The following is a 24,150-nucleotide window of genomic DNA, read 5'->3' as shown; positions in this document are numbered from 1 at the left end:
AAGCATTTTCTTTTCCTTTCCACAAGCCGACGCCGCAGTTCTTCTAGCTAAGTGACTTATCCCAGGGTCTGATGCACGGCGGGTATTCATGTCCCACAAAAAGGCCCTAGTAATTCATTTTCCCTTTCTGCTAACATCGTTGAATTGAATCATATTCCGATGAAACACTTTTAAAATTCATTTATGAGTATGTTGCTGCTTTTCCATAGCACTATGATATCCATCTAGATTTAAATGTTTATCAGGTAGGCAGGAGACACACTTCTATCTCCTTATGAAAAACAGTCAAAATCACCCTGCAGCCCTCGCTGTCTTGTCAATAATGTCACATACCAGCCACACTTGTCCCCTCACCTGCTCTTGGAGTACGAAAATCAGTCAGCCGAGACCAAGCTACCGTGTAAGGAACAGATTAAACTAGCATACATCAAGGTGAAAGATAATTATTACTTCTGTCAGACAACACCTGTTTTTGCAGCATTCCTCAACTTAGTTAGACTGGAGACAGGCTAAACTTTCCAGCGAATTTTCCATCTGACAGTCGCTCTGGGCAGTTCGTCTGCAGAACACCCTCGTTATGTTTACATTTTTGAGGTAGATTAAAAATGTCATCTGTGAAATATAGCCTGAAAATCTCACACTGCAGCGCATTAACATATCCACATACAGGGCTTGAGCGGGAACCAACCTGGAGGGACCAGGAGTGCACTCAGCTGCTTCTCCTGCAGAAATCTTTTATGATGTTCAACTAACAGGTCCTCAGCAGAGCCTCCTCAGCCCTCTGCCCTTCAGCTATTTATCATTCCTCAACAGTCGGCAATGTTTGCTTCCCAGTGGAGAGTCAGGAGTCGGGGGCAGTTTATTTGTTGAGCTCTGGGCCTTCTTGCCCATAGCATTGACCACAGCTTATGAAGACAACCATACCTGGGTGAGGAATCTCTGACCTAGGGCAAAAATCTAAAGTGGTTTTTAAATTGAAATGTGACACCCGCGTGGCTACCGCAGAAAGGCTGATGTCATTGCCATGTTTGAGCCCTGGATTGTCCCTCAGTGAGATACAGAAAAAGAGAAGTACAGGAGAGATTCTGGTGCGCTTTTAGAGAAGGGAAAAAAGGCAGCAGCACCCTCAATTCCTTCTCTGGGGGAAGCGTGTAGACCCTGCAGTTTTCAGGGTGTTAATCTTGTCGCTGGCATCTGTGTTGCCTCCAATCATGATTTCGTCTGACGTGCTCTAAATACACGCTCCAGTGCAGGTGAAGGGGGGAGAAAATGGAGGCGTGAGGCATCCCTTTCACACAGCGTCAGGCATCCAAAGGCATTTAAGGTGCTGCACTCGGGATTATAATCATGAGTGTGTGTTTTACAAACCCTGCACGTCCTCTCCGGGCCCAAGCTCTGCGGTCAGCAGCAGTGGACTCCGGCTCTGTTTCCCCCAGTCTCAAGCCACCTCCCTCTTTGGTCAGCTCTTGGGAACCCTTTGCCTAGGCTGTTTTGACAGCCTCTTTCCTCCTTCTTAATCTGGTCTGCCCCCAGTCTTCTGGGTGCCAATAGCCATTTGTCTAAATGCAAGTTAGGTTTTTCATCTCTCGTCATGGCTTTCATGGGCACGAGAAAACCTTCGCCCTCCTGCCAGTCCCTTAAGAAGACCTTTGTGATGACATCGGGCTCACCTCATAATCCAGGACAGTCCTTGTTTCCAGACTGCTAATTTAATCCCATTTATATGTAAGTTACTCCCCTACCATGCACGATAGTGAACTGTTCACAGCACCCAGAGATTGAGACATGGCTTCTGTTTTTAACCGGCATGGGGCTCATGCCTGTAAGCCCAGAATTGGAGAGATGGAGGCAGAAAGATGAGGAGCTCAGGGCCAAACATGGCTATATAGTGAGTTTGAGGCCAGCGTGTGATACAGGGAACTGTCTCAAAAATAAAACAAACAAAAAGACATGGGGGACATCCTCTGGGGAACCTTGTTTGACTCAGCATAATGCTACCTTCTCTGTGGTATATCTTCCTTGACTACGTTTCAGAAAATTCCCTCTGATCAAAACACCAAGAACAGATTGAGGGGAGAGGACGTTCGACAACCTCAAGATACAGGTCTCGGCACCTTGCTCTCAGCTGTGCAGGGAGGGCTGGACCACATCTGTGCATAGCTCCTCCCTGTGATCCGCTCTCTAGGCTTGGCCTCTCACCCCCCTTTCTCTGGTTTTTGGCCTGATATTGAACTTCCTCCAGGTCTGAGTCAAAGAGACTTTATACCTAACCTACTGTGGTTTGTGAAGGCGTTCACTAAAGGAAATAAAGAGAAAATTCTACCCACAGGGCAATATTAACTTTATCTGCCTCCAGGTTACAATGATTTGTCCTGAGTGAGCCATTCCCTTCTGATTATAAGTTGCCCTGGCTAGGCCTGGATTCTTATCTGTGAACAAAGGTGGCTAGGTCATGTCAGAATGCCCCTCTGACTCTGTCTTGCTCTCTCCAAATACTTACTGTGTATTTGAGAGACACGTGGTAGTGGATACCTTTGCTGGGAGGCACAGTTTCCCAGAAAGAAGCCCTGACACATAGAAGATCCTAGGAAAGTGATTCATTTGCAGGTATTCTTAGGAAAAACCTGAAGGCATAAGGATTGGGGTGGGGAAGGAGGATTATGATTAAGGAAGAACTATTAAGTGCAGTCCCAGTGGGTAGCACTGACTCAGTCCCCCAGGGGCACTCTCAGAGTGTGGGTCATACCTTACATTGTCCTGATCAGGGACAGCAGTCATTGCTTAAGGACTGCCCTAAGAAAACATAAATTCCTAGTGACATTTGGTACTCTTGGAACCCAGAAAAGGAGACACTAACAATCTTAGGAAAGCCCTCCACCCAAAACTGTAGCTGCTTCTGGGAATGGGGAGTCAGCATGTCCGGAAATGACGTAGAGATCTGAGCAGGTCTGAACAGGGCTCTGGTGTCCTCTTCTACACCCAGCAAGGTCCTGTGTTCAGGCGGTTCCTCTCATCATGTGACCTAACCGTCCCCACCCAAGCCTGTCACTGTTAGTTTGTTTTTTTTTTTTCTCAGTCAGGGCCTCGTACCATACATACGCGGCCTGTGAAGGAAGCTGGCCTTCAGTGAAGACCTCTTGTGGAGGCTGCTGGCCACGCTGTGCCTCTCAGCTTGTCAGCTTTGGAATTCTGAAGGGAGAAAGCCATTTCCTTTGAGAGTCACTTCATTGCCTAAGGATGGTGGGTTGATCTGTCTCCGAGGAATGCCAGGTTCCCAGCCTCTGTCCACTGCTGAGCCAGTTTCCTGAGCTCCTTTGTCCATGCCTAACCACCTTGTCTCCTCTCTGGTCTCTCTGCTCTTCTGAGTTTGACTTTACTCTTGACGTTCCTCACTTGGCCCATAACTCACTGACATTCAGTAGTAGAGGCTGGTATACCATTGAAGGTCATACAAAACTTGTAGCTCTTTTTTCTTGATCCCTATACACAGTGGTATGTCCAACCTCTTAAGATTGTTACATGATGTCATCTACATAGTGTATGGTGGAGAACTGTGCCATTGAATTACAAAATAAATTGAAAAAAAAAACACCTCATAATGTGTGAAGTGTTTGGCCACTTTCATAGCTAACATGAAGCCTACAGGTTGTGGATTGGACACCCTTGCTTAGGTGCCACGGCTGCTGTAGTTAGAGTTTTCCTGCCTGGCTCACAGTCAGGACAAATCTCTGACACCCGCCAGTCCCACAGCCACTCAGACCCAACCAAGTAAACACAGAGACTTATATTGCTTACAAACTGTATGGCCGTGGCAGGCTTCTTGCTAACTGTTCTTACACCTTAAATTAATCCATTTCCATTAATCTATACCTTGCCACAAGGCTCGTGGCTTACCAGAGTCTTCACATGCTGTTTGTCATCATGGTGGCTGGCAGTGTCTCTCTGACTCAGCCTTCCACTTCCCAGCTCTATTCTCCTCCTTGTCCCGCCTATACTTCCTGCCTGGCCACGGGCCAATCAGTGATTTATTTATTGACCAATCAGCAACACATTTGACATACAGACCATCCCACAGCACTTCCCCTTTTCTTTTCTTAAAAAGGAAGATTTTAACCTTTACACATCTCCAAAGTCAGCTTGGTATATTTGGGAATTTGGGTGTAGCTTCTCTTACTACTTCCTGCTGGAGGGGGGCGCTGTATCTTATGGGGACACAAAGAATATTTTAGGATTATGGAGTAGTCCATGAGGGTGTATTGTCTGAGCCAGTTGCCTTGAAACGGTTCTGGATGTTGGATCATCTGGGCCATGGTGTCATCGGAGACCTTTCAGGGGGTCTTGGCTGGTCAAACCTGATGTATCTTAATCTGGAACAAATCCATAGCCTCTGGCTTTCTGTGGAAACAAAAGCAGAGCCTCCTTTCCAAAGCAACATATCCTTACATCCAAATTTTTTATATTAGCTTGAGCCTATTGCTTTAAACTGCAGCCTTCTAAGCCTGAAATGGCGCTGGCGCTGCTGGCTCCGCACACTTCAGTTTCCCAACATGGCGGTGATATGTTTTCCGCCAGCTCTGGGAGCCATCAACTCTCAGAAATAGTGGGTCTATGCTTCTATCAAAGCAGCGTGTAGCCCAGAAACCTCTTTTTTTTGTTTTGTTTTGTACTAGCAAAGGCTAAATCCACCACACAGCTTAATGTGCCACTTGCAGAGGCCTCATTCCCACCATACTGCAGGTTGAGCATGTATGCACGCTAGGAACCCGCCAGTAGCTCAAACCGGCAGGCTGCCGCTAACTTGAAAGAGACAACTAGGAACTGTTTTTAGCTCCGTTTTAGAATCTTTTTTTTCAGGTTTTAGGTGGAAACTCTTGCCCCAAGTTGGGCGCCATTTGTAGTTAGAGTTTTCCTGCCTGGCCCACAGTCAGGACAAATCTCTGACACCCGCCAGTCCCACAGCCACTCAGACCCAACCAAATAAACACAGAGACTTATATTGCTTACAAACTGTATGGCCGTGGCAGGCTTCTTGCTAACTGTTCTTACACCTTAAATTAATCCATTTCCATTAATCTATACCTTGCCACAAGGCTCGTGACTTACCAGAGTCTTCACATGCTGTTTGTCATCATGGTGGCTGGCAGTGTCTCTCTGACTCAGCCTTCCACTTCCCAGCTCTATTCTCCTCCTTGTCCCACCTATACTTCCTGCCTGGCCACGGGCCAATCAGTGATTTATTTATTGACCAATCAGCAACACATTTGACATACAGACCATCCCACAGCAGGCTGCTTCCTTGGGCATTAACAAAGGATGCTGCCCACTCAAATGATTCCAATGAAGACTATCCAAACTATTTCATTTTTTAAAATGTAAAATAGTGACTCCATTCTACTTAAACTGACATGTAAACAGTAGTACTAATAACAACTAATATTTGAATAGTGTGACATTCAGTTTACATGTGCTATTTCCCTTCATTCTTCCTTAATTATCCTACGAGGCTATCCTAATCTCCATTTCTCTGCTGAGGAAGTTGAGGGTCAGAGTTTGGTAATGCACGGAGTTTGCAGTTTGGAACCCAAGTCTGTTCTGGTTAAATCAAACCCATCTTCTATATCATTGTCTTGTTTTATCCCTCCATCACAGCGGGAGAAGGAAGGGTCTTCTCCTCAGGGTTGAGGGCATACAACACGGGTGGATCTGGCAAGTGAGAGTGTTACTTCAGAGCTTTGGATTCTGACGGTGTTTAGTCACCCCATTTATTAGGCTCCTTACCCAAGAGTTAAGTAGAAAATGGACTTTTCCTCCCAAATCCCTTTCAGATGTGTTGGCCAGCAAGGCAGCCTTCATCACCCTGAAGTGAGTCACTGGACGAGCCAGTGTGCTTTTCTGGGAGAGGGGCTTAGACCCTCCGCAGAGTGTTTTTTTAAAAAGAGCTTTCCTGGAAGCCCCACCCAGTATCTGCTGCTTCTGTTTCTCTAGCCAGAACCCTATCAAATGACAACCCACCCTTCGCTGCAGAGAAGGCTGGGAAATAAAGTTTGTTTTGTTTGTTTTGTTAAGCATAGCTTTCCCAACGAAATCACCATCTTATTAGGAAGCAGGGGATGGTGGGTACTAGACAGCCAATGCTGTCTGTGGCACCCACTCCTGTTCTCACTGTCTGATGTAATTTAGTTCATGGACCATGGTTTCAACTAGCCTTGGACCAATATGCTAAACTCTCTTCTATTTATCCTTTCAACACATTTGTGTGTCCCAACAATATCCAAACTAGCTATGTCTTTCACAGAACCTATCTTTTCCCCAAACCCACTCCTTCTGTGTTTTATGTCTAAGTGAACACCATCACTGTCCATCTAGAGATTCCAAGCAGAGGTAGAGATGCCATCCTTGTTTATTCCTTAGCCTTCACCTGTGACCACTCGCCAAGCCTGTGTGTTTGCTTCTCATTTACTTGATCGCGTCTATCCTCCTCACCTTCACCTAGCAGTGTATGGAAAGCACAGTGCATCAAGACCAATTAAGGTTTATACCAGGATTCAAAGACAATTCAGTGGTGGGAAATCTGTTACTGTAATTCAGTGTCCTTACAAATTAAAGGGAAAACACATAGGCTTATAGATGGAGAAAAATCATTCAACAAAATTAACATGCTTTGCCTGTCTGCAGTTAGAAATGAACAGGAAAAAATACTTATGAATGAATTTATTCAAGAGTTGCCAGGCCTGTACACTGTAAACTATAAAATATTGTTGAAAGAAATTAAAGAAGATCTAGATAATTGGAAAAACATCCCATGTTCATGGTTTAGAAAACTGAATATCGTCAAGATGGTGGTACCAATGCAGGAGAGCTTTGGTTTCAGTACGCTCTTTATCAAAATTCCAATTTCAACTTTTTTCTACTTTCCAGAAATGGGAAAGTGGACCCTCAAATTTATGTGAAATTTCAAGGGACTCTGAATGGTCAAGAAAATTGGAAGATAAGCAACTTAAGTTGGAAGTTCAGCTTAAGTCCACAGTGATCAAAACTGCATGTTCCTGGGCTAAGGACAGAGGTTCAGACAGATGCAAAAGAATTGAGAGTTGTTTGTGCCAGTTTCTGCTACCATGACAAAATACCATCAAGTGGGGAGCTGGAATGGCAGAAATGCACTTCTAAATATCCAAGGTCTAAGTGTTGCCTAGTGCTAGTCCTAAGGGAGGCTCTTTACATGGCTTGGGAATTGAGGAGGCTTTCCTTCTTCTCATAAAGTAACACATTCCATTATGAAGACCTTCTGCTCATGACCTAATCTAACCAAATCACTGTCCCAAATCCCATTAAATACCATCACATTGATGATTAGGGCTTTACTATATGATGAGGGGGCTCATAAACTTTTAGTCTATAATAAGAGTCATGAAATAAACCCATCATCTATGGTCAATTTATTTTTGACAGAGTGGCCAAGGCCATTCTGTAAGAAAAGTTGTGTTTTTAGACAAGTGGTATTGGGACAATTGATAAGTACATTTAAAAAGATCCAGACTATACACAAATGGATCAAATACTGAAATATAAGAACTAAAGACATAACCCAGAAAAACAAATTTTTTTCTCTCATTTGTGAAATAGCTTTGAATATTCAGATGTGTGTGTTCATTTGGAATATCCATAGAGGTCAGAAAAATCATAAGGGCCTATAGAAAGGGGCTTTAAAAGGTGGGGAGATAGAATGTACTGGTAGAAAGGGCTAAAAGGAAGTGATGGAACAGAAAGATTTAAATTGGGGTGGGGGATGGGGAGCAGGGTGGACAAGAAAATACAGGGAAAGATAAAAACACCGAAGACCTTTAAAAAAAAAAGTCATATGGAAACCTACTGTTGGAGAAGCCCCCTAATACATACACAAACACTTCAAGAGAGTTAAGATGTTGTTACCTTATAATAAGGTGATAATGCCCTACTAGACACCACAGGCTAACAAATAAAAGACCCAAGATTAGGAATCAGTTACCCCTTTTGGAGTTGTTGGCCGGTGGGATTCCAGACACCCCCAAGCATTGCAGGCTATTGCTGATGCTATTGGCTACCCTCTAGATCTTGATGTTAGACCCTATTGCTGAGGAAACTATATACTTGAGTCACAGGACATGGGAAAACCAAGCTCCTTCTGACCTGGCAGCTTCTTCCATAGTAGTTAACTTTCATAGTGCTGGAAACTGCCATGCACACTACCAGAGGGGAAAATCAAGCTGTGAGCCCGTGAATTACAATGGTGACTGGCCAGGAAAGACGTGCCCACTGACGCAATAGTGGCATGAACGTCCTGGCAGCAACCAGTTGCTTTATGATTGGATTTAAGCACTACTCTTCAAGATGAAACCCATCCCTAGCACCATTATCTAGCCAAGAACCCACGGAAAGGTAAGTCATAGGTCCTGGGGGAGACCTCCTACTATTATTCTGCCAAATAGACATAGTGTTTGTTTTTGAGATAGAGTCTCGATAGGTAGCCTTTGCTTGTCTCTAATTTGGCATGTAGACCAGATTGGCCCCAAACTTACAGCGATCCTCCTGCCTCTGCCTCCTGAGTGCTGAGATTAAAGGCATGCAGCACCATGCCCATCTTAAATAGATGCAGTATTAAACTGACTCCTAGTGACTTGCCATTGTACCTGTAGACTAATGCAACTCTTTCAGCCCTCATTCGAGAAGCTTCTACTTTGAGTAGATGGTGACTAACACAGAGACCCACAACTGACCGAGGAGCAGAGAACAAGAGACTACAGAATGCCTGGCTCTGAACAGGACATCTTTATCACAACCCCTTCTCCCAAGGCTCAGGGATCACTTTGGAAGAGGGGGTAGATGATTACAAGGAAACAGTGTCTTCTGTACACAGCAGGGCAGATGCACTTGTGAACTCAAAGCAGTTATGACAGAATGCACAAGACGTGTGCAAGCTCAAGCCATACCAAATCTCAGCACAGAAGAGTCTCACCCCTTCCCAAGGAATTACCAGCAATCGCCAGGTGCTGGGAGAGGAAGAGTCGATTTTCTCCAAGAGTATTGTCCCTGATAAGTTGACCATGCTCCAGTGGAAGGCCACACATCCAAGACTATGTGAGTGGCACAAATTGGTCTTGATGGGTTCAAAAGGAGACCAATACTGTTGAAGAAGAGAACTCAATACTACTGCAAATTGGTCTCTAACTTCCACGTGTGCTCACCCACACATCACATTCTCTCAGTCTCTGTTTCTCTCTAATAATAATAATAACAATTACTGTTATTATTGTTTTAAAAACATAAACACAAAAGTAAGTATTGAATAGACATTTCTTCAAAGAAGAGATAGAGATGGCTCATGTCTATAGATGATCCTCAGTACTGTTAGTCATTAAGAAAATGCTAACAGAAACCAGGAGTGATTGCATACCCCTGTAGTCACAGCACTTGGGAAACTGAGGCATGAAGCTTGTTACAAATTTGAGTTCAAGACCAGCTTGGACTACAGATGAGACTGATCCTGTCTGAAGAAGGGAAGGAAGAAAAAGAAAGAGTGGGCAACCCAACAGGTTACCATTTCATACTCCTTAGGATAGATACAATAAAAACCCAGAGCTGGCAAGTACATGAAGAAACTGGAACTCCTGTATGTTGTCAATGTGAATGTGGAAATGATGCAGATGGTGTGTAAAATAGTTCGACAGTTCCTAATAAATCAAATGTAGCATTACCATTCGATCCAGTGAATACATTCCTGGTGTATAACTGATATAAATGAAAGGTTTGTTCAAATAAAAACTTGTCCACTGATTTTCACTGCAGCCCCATTCACAGTGGCCCAAAGACAGAAACAACCCAGTGTCTATTGATTGACAAATAAACGCAGTGTGGTGTGCTCAAATCACAGAATACTGTGCATCAAGGAGTAGAGTAGGAATCTGTGCCATGGCCTGGCTGAATGCTCACCACATTATGCTAAGGGACAGATGGCAGGTGCCAAAGGCCACACACATCATATGGCTCTACTTACACAGTGTGAAAAGCCACAGAGACTTTAGCAGGTTAATGGTTGGTAGGGATTCAGGTTAGGGAGAAACTGAGAGGAACGTCTTCATGGGTGGAGGGCTTGCTTTTAGTGTGATGGGTAGGAACCAGACAGTGGCAAGGTTGCACAGCCCTAAGGAAGGAATCCCCACTAAAAGTCATTTCCACCGACTTGTTTAAGCACACGCCCTTATCATTGCAGTGGGCTTCTAAAGCATGGCCTTTGTGTGAGATCCAGGGGGTGGGATGGGCTACGTTTTTCTCTGAACACTGTGACTGTCAGCTGTCATGAGCTCACCAAGCACACTGGATCCGGGCATGTTCTTGTGACTAGAAATCAGGAAGAAATGGAAGATGTTAGCAGAATGTCCAATGTTTGAGCCTAGAAAAGTAGATGTCAAGCTTTCCAGCAGGAAGGTGTTAGCCTAGACAAGACGAGAGGCTGAAGGGCAAGGTTAGGGCCAGAAGCCACCTGGCCTAGAGGCAACGGAGCTGGATAAGGCGGGAGCTGTGAGAGTGTCTGCAAAGCCACCGAGAGATTTCCTTAGAGTTATAGAATGGGACTGTTTAATGATGTTCTTTCTTGTTCCTGAAGGAATGTTTGAAAATACAGAATGCTGTGGCCTTTAGAACAAATGATGCTTGGTCTCCACCATATCTCCACTATGGCCCAGCTGTGCTCTCCCAGTGAGTTTTTTTTTAATGTTCCCAGCTTCCAACTTCTTCCTCCACGAAATGAAGATTAACAACATCTCCCAGGTAGGATTTTTATGAGAATGGGGGTGATATATATACAAACATTTAGCAAAGTGCTGGGGAATAATACAAAAATTACCCAGTTGTAGGAATTAATTACTCTTGGCTTGTATTTTAACCAGTTGAAGCGCATTGAAGTTTCGGTGAGTAGCTCCTTTAAGATCAGCTCTCCCCTCGCCAACCTGAGCTTCCTACAGTGGGTGGGTCATGGTTCTCATGCCGTGTCTTGCCTGCTGAGGACATTCCCGTGGCTCTGCTCCCCACATTGGCTGTGCTTGGAGACCTCCACACATGGCGTGGCTGTGGGAGGCCTGGCCTTTGTTTTCATGTGTGCCCAGTGTCTGTTGAGGCTGCTCTTGTTTGTGGCTTGGCCTCTCTGCTTCCCACTCTGCCTATGAGGAGCCGCACTGTCTGTTCTCCAAGCCAAGCCTGTCTGCTACTGCTGATTCCTGGGAATCAGCCACTTCCCTCTTTGGGGGCAGCATATCGTCACAGCATGAATGACAACTGCTGGGAAAGCCAGCCTTGGCTGGAATGAAGCCATAGCTTTCAAGACAGCAATGTGGGAGAGCAAGCGTGAGCTGAAGTAGTCTGGTAATTCTATTGAATGTCACAGCCCAGCTTAGCTATAGTGGATCCCCACATGTGGGCAGAGAGTAAAAAGACCATCATCGCATGTAGAAGTCCCCCAAAGAGCTACTTTGGGTCAGGACTCTTGCCATGAGGGAACAATCTGCACCCAATTGTTACTTCAGTTGAATGTTGGGTGAAAAATAAAATAGCAGCAGAGAATAAAACTTCTCAGAGAAGAAACTGCTTCAGATGACCCTCCCCACCCCAGTCATCCTCTCCAGACAGAGGACGAGATCTGGAGAACATGAGTGAGTGGACTCAGAAGAACAATGTGACAACCAATCATCATTGTCAAGGGACAGAAGAGAGGTGGGGGTTAAGAAGGGACAGCATGGTAACTACAGAGCAAATTCGAGAACTAGCAGGGTAGGCTGTCAAGGAGACTAAGAACAGCAATGTCCACTATCCAGTTTCATATATGAGTCATACCTACCATCTGGTCTGTCTTAGAGAACCCTTAAAGTGCACTTGAAAAGAATGTGTGCTCTGTAGTCATTCAGGGCTCTATGACTATCAGTTAGGCCAAGCTGTTTAACAACGTGGCTCCAGTTATTCCCTCATGGACATTACCTTATTTCTATCAATTACCAGGAACAGTATTGCAGTCTCTCAAATAACTGCATTTATCTGTGTCTTAGTTACGTTGTTGCTGCTGCCATGAAACATTCTGACAAAAGCGACTTGAGGAAGGAAGGATTTGTTTCAGCTCATGGTTTGAGGTGATACTCCATCACTGAAGGAGAGTCACAGCGGCCGGCCGGAGCTTGGGGCAGCTGGTGACAGTCAGTAAGCAGAGAGTGATGGATGCATGCTGTGGCTCGGCTCCATTTCTTCATTTCAGACAGTCCAGGATCCCAGCCAGGGAATGGTGCCACCCACAGTGAACACATCTTCCTGCCTCAGTTAACACAATCAAGGGGTCCCTCACAGACATGACTGGAGGCCAGGCTCCGAGGTGATTCTAGATTCTGTCAAAGTTGACAGCAATAGCAATCATGGTCTATTTCTCTCTTTGATTCTGCCAGATTTTACTTTGTGTATTTTGAAGTCCTGTTTCCATGTGCAGATCTCATTAGGATTGATACGCTTTCTTCATTGACCAAGTATCTCTTTCTAGCTCTGTTAATTCTCCCTATTTTGAAGTATTTTTGATGTGATAGCGTGTTTAGTTTTTCATGATTTATCTATTTTTTATTCCTTTTTCAACTTACCTGAGCCTTTAAATTTAATGTGTTTCCTGTAAATAGTGCATAGTCCAGCCTAGCCCTCCCTGACTCCCAGCTGAGTGTTGATTTAGAGTTGATGTAGTGATGGAGTTGATGTAGTGATGGCTGTCTCCTGGCTCCAGTCTTCAATCTTACTGTTCGTTTTCTGTTTGCTACTTCTCTCCTTTGCTTCTCTGTTTCTGATTTTCTGCTTTCTTTTGGGTTAAAAAGATTAATTTAACATTCTATGTTATTTCTTGACATTTTAGTTATATCTGCTGCTTTATTGGTTGTTCTAGGCACAGCAGTACACACCTGCACACTAAAAAGTCTACCTTTAAGCCGGGTGTGGTAGTACACACCTTTAGTCCCAGCAATTGGAAGGCAGAGGCAGATGGATCTTTGTGAGTTCGAGGCCCACCTAGTCTATGAAGCAAGTTTGAGGACAGCCAGGGCTGTTACACAGAGAAACCCTGTCTTGAAAAAACAAACAAAACCCAAAAAAGTCTACCTTAATATTCTATCACTTCTATCAAAGAAACATGCTACAGAATTTGATTGAACTGACCTCCTCCATCCTTTGGCTAATCATTTTTCAACTATTTCTTTTTATGCATCTTGCAAACCATATGACCACAGGACAGCTTTAAATAATCCACTTATCTTTAAGGGGATCTACTGAATGAAACAGAAATATTCTCTCGTTTTTAGCACATATTCAGCATTTTCAATGCTTTTCATGACATGCTCACCTGGATTTCTATCTTGTATAGTTTCCCATCACTGTTAAGATTTCCTTCAGTATTTTCTGGTGCAATTCTGCTTGTGGTAGATTTTTTCAGATTGCTTTTGTCTGAAAATGTCTTGACTTTTACTTTAATTTCAAGAACATTTTTCTGTCGATAAGGAATTCTAGGTTGTCAGATTTTGCTTCATTTTTCCCTAGCGCTTTGAAAATGGTATTCTATCATTTCCTCCCCAAATCCATTATTTCCAGGAGCAGTCAGCTGTCACTCACAGGGTGTCCCTCTCTATGTCTTCAGCCTTCTCCTCTGGCCACTTGTCAGTATTATCAGTAACTCTGGTCTTCAGCAGCTTTACCACGGTATGGCCGGATGTAGGTTTTCTTTTCTTTCTGTTTGTTGGTTTGTTCACGTGTGTGTGTGTGTGTGTGTGTGTGTGTGTGTGTGTGTGTGTGTGTTTGCAGATGTACATACGTCACATTGTGCATGGAGAGGTCAGAGGCCAATCTCCAGTGTCGTATTTGCATTCCACTCTGTTGGAGGCAGGGTCTCTCTGTGCCGTGTATACAAGTCTAAATGGCCTGCTCTCTTCTGGGGATTCTCCTGTCTCTACCATCCATCTTGTTGGAGGAGGGCTGGGATGACAGAGACACTCCAGGGACCTGAACTTGGGCCTTCACATTGCTTAGCAAACACTTTACTCACTAAGATCTCCTGGGGCCTGTTTTCTTTGATTTTAGAGTAACTTTTATGAAATTTCCCATTTCTTTACCCATTGTACTAATCTTTTCTTATAAATTTTCTTCTGTATTTATCTTTTAAATATTCTTTAAAGAGTATTGGGCATACATCTGGGCATTGTGGCACATGACTGTAACCCCAGCAACAGGGAGGCAGGAGGACCAAGAGTTCAAAGCCAGCCTCACTTCCATAACAAATTCAAGGCCAGCTTGAGTTATATAAGATCCTATCTCGAACCAACCAACCAAAGAATATTGAGCTTAGTTCTAGTAGGTAGACACTTTTACCATTTTTGGTTTGGAGTTTTGTGAGACTAGGTCTCTGTAGCCCAGGCTTCCCTGGAGCTTCCAGGGTAGTAAAGGATATCCTCAAACTCCTGATCCTCTTGCTTCTACCTCCCAAGTGTTAGGATTACAGTCGTGCACCACGAAACCCTGCAAATCATATTGACCTTGTGGAAGCTTGGCTTGTGCTTTGTTAGAGTGGGTTTATTTGTATTTGTAGTTCTAGGGCACAGCCTGTACTAGTGGGTATGAGGATCAAAGTTACTTCTCAAGTATGGCTTCAGGGTTTTAAGAGCATGCCTGAATTGTCTACCAACTTGTCTTAGCTTTGTTGGGACTTGAACTTGCAACAAAAGATCCCTGACACTGGAGAGCTGTTTAGGTTTTTTTTTTTTTTTTTCCAGTCTTCTAGTTCTTGCTCTCCACTGGGCACTTATAATCTTCCTCACGAATGTGCTACTCAGGGGGTCCTCACTGCTCAGGAGCTTGCACAGCTTACGGGTTAGGCAGGCATTTCCAAAGATTCTGTAAGGAAAATTTGACGCTCCCTTTCTGTGACTCACTGTTTTAAGAATCTCTCCATGTTTTTAGCTTCTGTAATGTCCCTGAATGCCAGACTTTGCCTCCTCAGCTTGATACCTCATTTCTGCTAAGGTTCATCTGATATGTATGTACCCTTCAGGCTGAGGGATGCCCTCAGGTAAAACCTGTATGAAAACATGTTTCATCCATTCTAGTTTCGGTGTATGTGTGTGGTGTGATGTGATGTGTGAGTGTGGGTCTGTGCATACCACAGAAAGGCTTTGGATATATAGGACAACCTCAGACGCGGGTCCTCATCTTTCACCTTGTTTGACAGGGAGTCCCTTTGCTATTCACCACTGTGTAGATCAGGATTGCTGACCTGGAATCTAGGGATTCTCCTGTAGTCTCCTCTTTCCATCTCCCTATAGAAGCGCTGGGATTGCAGACATGCTCTAATGCACCCAACCTTATATGGGCCCTTGGGATTTGAACTCAGGTCCTCATGCTTGCCCAGGAAGACCTTTACATGCTGAGTCATCACCCCAGTCTTGGTTTCATATTTTAAGTCTATCTCCTCCAGCTTCTATTGGGTTTTGGTCAATTACTTGAGTGATCTGAACTGTCATTTTTTTCCCTCAGTGCTTATAATTATTTATATGAATGCTAGTTCAGTATAAAGGAGCCCAGTATTTTAGAATCCAGAGTTCTTGAGTGGGTCTTCAAAAACAAAACTCTTTCCTTGGTTGTCCCCATCTTTCCATATTGGTATTATCTTGGAAGCAGGTCTGGAGACAAGACTTTTCAGTGCTGTTTAGTTCATTTGGAAGGTGATCCCAGAAAATCCCTTCCAGGAAGTTGAGAAGCAACCAGGAGGGCAGCAGCAGGTTTATTAAATTGTGAGCTACAGTGGAGCTCAGCCCTGCTGAAGATGCTCAAGAGTCAGTGAGCTGTGTCTCAGAGTTATCCAGACAGGTGCAGAGGGGACTGTCTACCAACGCCCTGTGCTGTCCTTCTAGAGAGCAGAATTTGGGGGAATTACTCCCAAACGTTCACCTGTTTGCATGCAACCTTCAGGCAGACAATCACAGGGATTTTTTTCATAAAATCCAGTGGCATTTAGATATGAATGTTCAGAGGCTGTGAGACCTCATCACATCTGCTACTCTATCCTATGAAGAAAACACACACACACACACACACACACACACACACACACACACACACACACACACACACACACCCCAAAAACAAAAACAAGAAACACGGCTCGAGAGATGGCTCAGCAGTTAAGAACACTGCCTGCTCTTCCATAAGACCTGGGTTTAATTCCCAGCACCCGCAGCTCACACCTGTCTGTAACTCCAGTTCCAGGGCTTCTGACACCCTCACATAGACATGCATGCAGGCGAAACACCAATGTAAGAAAATAAAAATTAACAAAACAAAACAAAACTTATCCTGTCTTAAAGAGCATTGGAAAACATTCCCTCTCAATCTATCATCGTTCTCACCTTCATTCAATAGGACCCAGGTGGAGGTCTGTCTGTTTGCTTGCCTGCCTTCTTCCTTCCTTCTTTCCTTCCTTCCTCCCTTCCTCCCTTCCTTCCTTCCTTCCTTCCTTCCTCCCTCCCTCCCTCCCTTCCTTCCTTCCTTCCTCCCTCCCTCTCCCTTTCCCTCCCTCCCTCCCTCCCTCCCTCCCTTCCTTCCTTCCTTCCTTCCTTCCTTCCTCCCTCCCTCTCCCCTTCCCTCCCTCCCTCCCTTCCTTCCTCCCTCCCTCTCCCCTTCCCTCCCTACCTCCCTTCCTTCCTCCCTCCCTCTCCCCTTCCCTCCCTACCTCTCTCCATCCTCCTCATCCTTCCTTCCTTTCTTCCTTCCTTCCTTCCTCCCTCCCTTTCTTCCTCTCCCCTCCCTCCCTCCTCCTCCCTCCCTTCCTCCTCCTCATCCTTTCTTCCTTCCTTCCTTCCTTCCTTCCTTCCTTCCTTCCTTCCTTCCTTCCTTCCTTCTTCCCTTCCTTTCTCCTTCCCTCCCTCCCTCTCTCCCTCCCTCCCTCTCTCCCTCCCTCCCTCTCTCCCTCCCTCCCTCCTCCTCATCCTCCCTTCCTCCCTCCCTTCCTCTCCCCTCCCTCCCCGCCTGCCTGCTTTCCCTCGAGCACCCTAACTTGTCCTTAACCTGTTTATTCTCTGAGCCTGTGTACTTCCTGCTCTGCCTCGAATGCTGTTCGCATTGTTGGCTCCTGTTCTACATTTAAAAATTTGCCTGTGTGTCCTCTTTTCAAAGATCTTTTTGCTTGGCACTGCATCTAAAGTAGCTTCCAGACAGCTGGCTAATGGCATCTCCCTAGTTTAATTCTATGTATATCATTTATCATACTGTATGATATTTTGTTTTCCTGGACAGACTCTCATAGCCTCAAGTTAATCTGAAACTCACTGTGAAGCCCACGTTAGCCTCAAACTCATTGAGATCCTCCTGCCTCAGTCTCCCAAGTGCTGAGACTACAGACATGAGCCACCATACTTGGCTATACTGCATGACATGACTTTCTTATGTAATTTATACATTTGCTTGTCTACCATTTGTTCTACCAAAATAATATCTACATGAGAGCAAAGGGCTTGTTTGAACGGCCACAGCTATAAACTGTAGCAGGCTTTCTTGGACTCTCAGTCCCCAAATCATGACACGGAGACTTATTATCAGCTCTGAATTCTCAGCCTTAGATTATGCTCATTTTCAGCTAGCTCTTATAACTTAATTTAACCTGTTTCCCTTCATCTATGTTTTGCCTTAGAGTTTTTTTTTTAATCTTTTTTTCATTCTGTATGTCTACTCCATGTCTGGCTAGCTGGTGGTTGCCTGACTGGCTGGCTCTGGGCATCTCCCTCTCCTTCCCCCTTGTTCTCTCTTGAGCTTAGAATCCTCCTCCAATTTTTCTCTCTGCCTGCCAGCCCCGCCTATGCCTTTACTGCCAGCTATTGGCCAGTCAGCTTTTTATTAGGCCAATCAGGTGCCTTAGGCAGGCAAGGTGAAACAAATGTAACACATCTTTACATAGAAAAGTAAATGCGCCGGGCAGTGGTGGCGCACGCCTTTAATCCCAGCACTCGGGAGGCTCGGGAGGCAGAGCCAGGTGGATCTCTGTGAGTTCGAGGCCAGCCTGGGCTACCAAGCGAGTCCCAGGAAAGGCGCAAAGCTACACAGAGAAACCCTGTCTCGAAAAACGGAAAAAAAAAAAAAGTAAATGCAAAATAAACAAATGCAACAACACACCCTTACATAGTTAAAGTAATATTCTGCAGCATAAACAAATATAATACATCTTTACATAGTTAAAGTAATATTTCACAGCAATAAACCCTTGAGTTTGTAATGGAAATTCATGCATATTTGTTGAGTAAATGAATAGATGACTGAATAAACACACTAAAATTTGTAATTGAAATTAGCTGCAAATAAAAGATGAAAGCAACCCAAGGTATTATGCCAGGTGAATCAGCTAGTCTCAAAAGACAAATGTGATTCCACCTATACTAAATATTTGTGAGACAAGAAGTTGAATCGTGTTTGCATTGGTTGGAGGGTAGTGAAAGTGGGAACTTAGTGTTTGGTGTGCACAGATTGTCAGTTGGGGAAGGAGAGAAAGTCCTGCAGAGGGATAGCATGATAATTGTACAACAGTGCAGGCTTACTTAACACCACTAAAGTCTGGGTTTAAGCCTAGTTGAAAGGGTAGACTTTCTATAATACACATTTAACCACAATAAAGATAATGAAAGCTTGGTTTCTAGAGGAAGGTAAAGCTGGCCTTGGAATCTGACTTGGCACTTAACTTCTGCATGATCTTGAAGAAGCTGTATTACAGACATCTGTGAACTGGTCTCCTCATCTGAAAATGAGAGTAATGATAGTTCCCACTCTATGAAACTACATAACAATGTTATAATTGTAATTATGTAAGTATGCAGGCATTTATAGAGCTATACATTTTATAAATCATTCAAAGTTTAGAAGAACTTTGGGGACTGAGATTACATTGATATTATCTTCAATTAAATAACACATTATAAACATAACATACTAAAACAAAATTTTCATCCATTCTTATCATCACTACATAACAGAAAATAACATTTTGATATAAGGAAGGCTGAGGGGGAGCAGGAGGAGGGATGAGATAGGGATCTGTGGTTGGAATGTGGAATGAGTAAAAAATTCTTAATAAAAAAAGAATTATGAAAGAATTATTTTAAAATGAAGAACATTAAAATTAATTTGAGGGGCTGGAGAGATGGCTCAGTGGTTAAGAGCACTGGTTTTTCTTTCATAGGACCCTGGTTCGATTCCCAACATCCACATCGCAGCTCACAACTGTCTGTAATTCCAGTTCCAGGGGCTCTGATGCCTTCTTCTGATTCTGCAGGCACTGCATACACATTCTCCATAGATATTCATGCAGGCAAAACACCTGTACAGATAAAATAAGTAAATACAATTTTAAAAATTATTTTTGAAAACTTACATTGTCAGCAAACACAGAATAAGTAATTTGGATTAACTCCTCTGCTGTTTAAAAGCTAAACAACCCATATGTTGATTCACAGTCTATAACTCTAGGCCCAGGGGAGCCAGCGCCTTTTTCCGGCATTTGTGAACACCAGGTATGCTTGTGGTGCCCAGACACACATGCAGGCAAAACACTCAGACACACAAAGTTAAAAAACCAAAAGTCAAGCAATAACTATTTATTAGAAGTTGTTTAAAGACATCAAAAAGAAAGAGATATCGACACTCTACCGATAGAAGTTCTGAAATAAAGAGGAAATCCACAAAAGTCGGTCCTGGCCTTCAGAGTGTTCACAGAATCTGGAGGAGGTGGCCAAGAGACTGACCGATGCTTTCAACAGGCTCATGGGGCTGAGGGAATAAATGTTGGAATTTAAGACTATAAAAGTAGTTGTCTGACCCCTCCCACTACCACAGCTTTGGGTTGAGAGACTTAAAGTCTACATCTAAAAGTAAAAGTGAACTCTGGGCTTTCTGGTCAAACTTTAAATGATGTCAGGGTGAGAAATTGGGTTAAGGTGAACCTGGATTTCTAGTGCACCCTAAACAACTGGAATAAGTATATATATATATTCTAATACCCTAAGCATCAAAACAGTTCTCCAAATAATTTCACAAACATGATGTGAGGTGCATACCCAGATGTGGAGGAAGACTCTGAAAATGAACTAAATCGGAAAAGACATCAAGAAATAGTCCAGTACAGACTCTTTAGATACTAGAATTTTGGTTTGTTTTGCCAGTGATGGAGACCAAACCCAGGGGCTTGGGTTTGCTAGGCAAGTACTATGCCAACGAACCCCATCTCGGGGCCCTAGATACTGGAATTTTTGAACATAGTTTTTTTTGTTTGTTTGTTTGTTTGCTTGTTTTGTTGAGACAGGGTTTCTCTGTGTAGCTTTGCGCCTTTCCTGGAACTCACTTGATAGCCCAGGCTGGCCTTGAACTCACAGAGATCCACCTGCCTCTGCCTCCCGAGTGCTGGGATTAAAGGCGTGTGCCACCACCGCCCGGTGAACATAGTTTTTAAATACCTAGGTATGGTGTTCAAAGGAAAATACTGAGACTTTTTATAGTGAGCCAGTGCATTAGTCACTTTCCATTGCTAGCACAAAGTATCCGATAGACTGCTGAAGGGGAGAAAGGTTTGCTTTGGCTCATAATTACCAGGTTACAGTCCGTGGTCACGTGACTCCACTGCTCCAGGGCTCAGTCATGGTAAGGTGAACATCACGGCAGGAAGCATGTGGTGGTAGAGGAAAGGGGCTCTCCTTATGATGGGCGTAAGGTAGACAGTGGAAGGAGGGAAGAGAAGGACTGAGACAATGCATTTTCTTCAAGGGCAAACTCCAAGCAACCCACTTCCTCCAACTAGATCCCATGTTTCAGTTCCCACTGCCTCCCTATAATGTTTCAAACTATGAATCTGTCAATGGATTCATTGATTAGTTTTGCACTTTTCAATAGAGACACCAGACTTTCAATATATAAGCCTTTTAGAAGGTATTCTAAATCTAAACCATAGCATATGGAACCACAAGAAAGGGCATGGCATATTTGAAAAAGGACCAAGCAGTAAAAATAAAACTTAGAAATAATGTATTTGATAGGCTTTGTGAAAGATTAGGCATGAAGAAAAAAAATGAGTGAAGTGAAAGATATGTAAGTGGAAAAGATCTAGAACGATGCATAGGGAAACAGAAAAGCTAGAAATACAGAAAAGAAAACAACAGACAAAAAATAGTGAGTAAATTGAATAACATACATCTGTTTGGAATTCCAGACGTTAAAAGGAAAGTGTGTGGAACAGAAGTAAGTTCTCAGAGATGAAGGTTAAGAATTTGTCTGAGCTGGTAAAATCATCAAACCAGAGAGTCAACCCCAAACAAATAATGTACCTGGGATATTTCACCCAAAACTGCTAGAAATCAAAGACGAGAAAAATCCTTAAGACAGCTGTAGAAGCATTATTGATCATCATCAAAGGCACAACAAGACAGCTACTTCTCAGAAAAAGCAACGAGGGACTTCTAAACAGGATCAATGGAAGGAAGAGCACCAAGGGATGACACCTTTATATGCTGTGCTAAACCCTGGAACTATCGTTCAAGAATGAGACTAAAGGCGTACACCTTTAGTCCCAGCACTCGGGAAACAGAGGCAGGCAGACCTCTGAGTTCAAAGCCAGCCTGGTCTATAGAGTGAGTTCCAGGACAGCCAGGGCTACACAGAGAAACCCTGTCTTGAAAAACCAAAAAGTAGTAAAAAAGAATGAGACCAAATAGTTAAGAAAATGTATCATCACCATTCCAAAAAGATTCATAAAAAAGTTCTTCAGACAAGATGGACTCTTTTTAAAAAAGCTTTTTTTCCATTTATGTATTCACTCAGGAGGAGGCTCATGTGCACCAGGGCCCGTGTGTGGAGGTCAGAGAAAAGCTTTCAGGAGTTGGTTCTCTCCTCCCATTATTTGGGTTCTGGGGATTGAACCCAGGTCATTGGCAAGGTTGGTGTCAAATGCCTTTACCTGCTGAGCCATCTCATCAACCCCCAAATGTAGTCTTCACATAACGTCCAAGACGTAGAAAGAAATGTGGACGACAAATAGAACAAGTATGTGGTGAAGTTAAGTAGTGTTTATATAAAATGATTATATTGATGGAAACTTAAAATACAGAAAGTTACAAGTACATTCTCATGGCATAGCATTATGGAGGGAGGGCTAATAAGAAACGGTGAAAATACGAAACTACACTCTCACTTGATCAGTCAAGGATGCCTGCTAAATCTCTGACTGTTACCATCTCAACACAGTGCCCTCCTTCTGAGTCATCCACTGACTCAGCCAGGAACCAAGGCCTCTGCCAGCAGTTGTGAAGACAGAGCTGCCCCGATGGGACCTTTGTTCTCATAAAAGTGGCCTGAGAGGGGACTCCTGCCCCTTCTGTCACATGAGGACATAAGGAGAAGGTGCTATGAATTAGGGAGCAAAGCCAAAGCTGGCACCTTGACCTTGACCTTAGCCTCCAGGATGTGAGAAACAAACTTGTTTATAAAACCGGTGTGTGGTGTTTTGTTATAGCATCTGATCATACTAAGGCATGATGGGAGTCCCCCGAATCAATATAAATGTGTATTTTCTTCTGGACTGCTAGTGGAAGAGTTGGAATAATAAAACAGTATTTGATGAACTCAGAGAAGCTGAGAAAGGAGACAAAGGAAATCCAAGTCAAGTAGAATGGCGCAGAGAACAAATCACAGGAGGGCAGCTTTAAACTTAGTAACCGCCTGAGTGTAATGGAAGAAGTCTCCAATTGAAAGACAAAACTGTGGCTGGGAAATGGCCGAGTGAGTATAGCGCTTGCCTGGCAAGCCCGAAGACCTGGGTTTGATCCCCAGAGCCCACGTAAAAAGCCAGGCACCTGGTGCGTTGTAATTTCAGAGATGCTGCGGTTGGAAGCAGAGACAGGTGGATCCCTGGAAGCCACCGGCCAGCTCGATGGCCTTGCGAGCACTTGCTAAGCGACTAGACAAGCACCAGATTTATTTAACATCAGTTACCAGTGTCACGTGGGCTTTCTCTGTCACTTATCCAGATACCAAGAGGAAGGAGGATGGATGCAGGGACAGTGAAAGCAGCACCACACCCCAGGAGGTCTTTTTAGGCTACAGCCATCCTTGTCCTCCCCGCCCCCCCCCACCTCCCCACCAAGTCCAAGTAGCAATGATTTCATCTTCAGGATAAAAACTCTGAAGAAATCTAGCAAAATAAATTCTCTTCCCTGCTCAATATGAATGTGAGGCTTTGGAGGCCAAGGAGACCCAGATAATAACACATTGGCTTTGGAGCTGCAAGATGGAAGGACCAGGCATCCCAGAGCCGGGGATTTTATGCTAACTGCTCTTGACAGTTGTGAGACTGGACAAGTCAATGAACTCTGCTAACCATAGTCCATCAGTCCCTGCCTCATGGGCTGGATTAGGGTTGCAGAGGATGGTTATGTTTGCATGGACTGTTCCCTCTAATTGTGGCGTGGACGTAGACAAACACTTAACATCTTGAGCCTGAGATTGCTTAAAGGAGGTGAGAAACCCTGAGATAGAGAGGCCGGATTCTTGATTGTTATTTGATGGGCACTGTTCACTCTCTATGGTGTCAATTTTATCTCCGTCCTGTGGCTTTTCCAAGATGCATTTGGGAGCTGTTAGAGGCCCTGGAGCAGCTCCTATACTTGAAGTCAGCACTGTTATATTTTACATAGGGGTTGGAAAGTCACCCTGCTCAGCAGCATCAAACCCTGGCAGGCTGCAGCCATTGGCTCTCAAATCCCAGAGTTGGTGGCTTGTCCTGGAGAGACCTTCCACGCGGGGTCAGGTAGAGTTCAGTGAACTAGCAAAGAAGTGAGATTTTAGACTCTCCAAGGTGCATCTACTCACCTCCTCTCCCACCCCTTGTTAAACTGGTAGCTTTTACAACATCAATAAAGAACTTTCCTACCCAATTACCCCAGACAATAGGCTGAAAAGCCGTTTCGACTATGAAAACTTTGAGTTGGGTTCATTTAGGTTGTTTTTCTGTGTCAAATCCTCTCTTGAGTTCAAAAGTTCAGCTGAACCATGAACTTTGTGATTTCACAGCAGGCCGTTCTACAAATA

Source organism: Peromyscus californicus, unplaced genomic scaffold (genome assembly GCF_007827085.1).
Source record: "Peromyscus californicus insignis strain IS unplaced genomic scaffold, ASM782708v3 Scaffold_4__1_contigs__length_199733344, whole genome shotgun sequence".
NCBI lineage: Eukaryota > Metazoa > Chordata > Mammalia > Rodentia > Cricetidae > Peromyscus > Peromyscus californicus.
The sequence above is the reverse complement of the archived record's forward strand: the minus strand, read 5'-3'. Positions refer to the sequence as shown.